Source organism: Panulirus ornatus, chromosome 64 (assembly GCF_036320965.1).
Source record: "Panulirus ornatus isolate Po-2019 chromosome 64, ASM3632096v1, whole genome shotgun sequence".
Classification (NCBI taxonomy): domain Eukaryota; kingdom Metazoa; phylum Arthropoda; class Malacostraca; order Decapoda; family Palinuridae; genus Panulirus; species Panulirus ornatus.
In genome coordinates this window covers 17,879,364-17,881,532 of record NC_092287.1, presented here as the reverse complement: position 1 = coordinate 17,881,532, position 2,169 = coordinate 17,879,364, and positions in this window count along the sequence as shown.

Here is a 2,169-nt window from a genome sequence, read left to right as displayed (position 1 = left end):
GCCTTTTGATCATGTATCAAGCTTTTAGAGCTTAGCTGAATACATAGCAGAGCTTACATGCAGATAAGCTGTCTCTTGGCTGTATAGACAGCAAAGCTTAGATACAGATAAGCTGTCTTTTAGCTTTATACATAAAAAAAGGTTACGTGCAGATAAGCTGTCAGCTGTACACATAGCAAAGCTTACGTGCAGATAAGCTGTCTCTTGGCTGTGTATACAGCAAAGCTTAGATGCAGATAAGCTGTCTTTTAGCTTTATACATAAAAAAAGCTTACGTGCAGATAAGCTGTCAGCTGTACACACAGCAAAGCTTACGTGCAGATCAGCTGTTTCCCTAAATAGTGACACGCGTGTCTACATTAATCTAATAAAATGAATTATATGAAACACATAAAGGATCAAGGTTGTATGACACAGCTGATTGCCTCACACACACACACACACACAGAGCTGATGACTTTGGTAACGACAACAAGCAGAGGAAGGAAGGTGGGGGCGGGGCGGGGCGGGGCGGGGCGATGGAGGACTGGGGGAGGAGAGAGAGAGAGAGAGAGAGAGAGAGAGAGAGAGAGAGAGAGAGAGAGAGAGAGAGAGAGAGAGTGAAGGGAACGAGCTTAGAAATGGTCAATTGTCTGGAGCATTATTAGGTCACCATTTCTTACACGGATCTCCATATGAATGAAGGGTTAGGTTAAAGAGGAGGAGGAGGAGAGGCACATGCCCCACTCGTAGCGCCCCGCTCCCCCCAGCCCCCACGCCCCGCCCCAATAAACCATTACAGAGAGATTTTACGGAAAAAAAAATATCTTCTTTCTCTCCGTTGAACCTAACGTTCAATGATAAGGTGACAACAAACGTTTGCCCCGACCGAGAGAAACGTTCCCATCAGCTGGTCCCGGGTGTAAACAAAGGAGGAGCTATGAGGATAGTGCATCATGACTGGACTGATGAGGAAGGTGGGTTGAGGCCCATGGGCGGGCGTGGGTTGAGGGCGTACGCATGTCCACATGGGTGCATGTCATGGGTGTGGGGCGTCCCCATGGATGTGGGGCGTCCCCATGGGTGTGGGGCGTCCCCATGGATGTGGGGCGTCCCCATGGATGTGGGGCGTCCCCATAGATGTGGGGCGTCCCCATGGGTGTGGGGCGTCCCCATGGATGTGGGGCGTCCTCATGGATGTGGGGCGTCCCCATGGGTGTGGGGCGTCCCCATGGATGTGGGGCGTCCCCATGGGTGTGGGGCGTCCCCATGGGTGTAGGGCGTCCCCATGGGTGTGGGGCGTCCTCATGGATGTGGGGCGTCCCCATGGATGTGGGGCGTCCCCATGGGTGTGGGGCGTCCCCATGGGTGTGGGGCGTCCCCATGGATGTGGGGCGTCCTCATGGATGTGGGGCGTCCCCATGGGTGTGGGGCGTCCCCATGGGTGTGGGGCGTCCCCATGGATGTGGGGCGTCCCCATGGATGTGGGGCGTCCCCCGTGGGCCTTCAGTTTCGAGATCGTGGGTGAATATCATAGGCAATTCTATGGGTCATCAATTTCGTGGGCGTTGGAGGAGGCTGTGGGGCGTTTCCATGGGTGATCAATATCATGGAGGTGGGCGGAGGCTGTGGGCGTTCCTACGGGTCATCAGATGGGCGTGGGTGTGAGAACATGGGCGCGCACTTGCATGTACGGAGCCCCATGTTCTCAGGCAGTGTGGTACCTGGGTACTTGAACGACCCAGTCAGTGGCGCTCATATTGATCATTTAACTTCACGTCAGCAGCTATCCGTCATCTTGTATACATCTATCATGCTTTCCAGGGATACTCATCTTGGAGGGAGGGGGGTAGGGTTGTAGACGTGGGGAATAGGGTTGTAGAGGTAGGGGTAGGGTTGTAGAGGTGGGAGAAGGGTTGTAGAAGCGGGGGTAGGGTTGTAGTGGTGGGGGTAGGGTTGTAGAGGTGGGGGTAGGGTTGTAGAGGTGGGGGTAGGGTTGTAGAGGTAGGGGTAGGGTTTTAGAGGTGGGAGAAGGGTTGCAGACGTGGGGGTAGGGTTGTAGAAGTGGGGGTAGGGTTGTAGAGGTGGGGGTAGGGTTGTAGAGGTGGGAGAAGGGTTGTAGACGTGGGGGTAGGGTTGTAGAGGTGGGGGTAGGGTTGTAGAGGTGGGGGTAGGGTTGTAGTGGTGGGG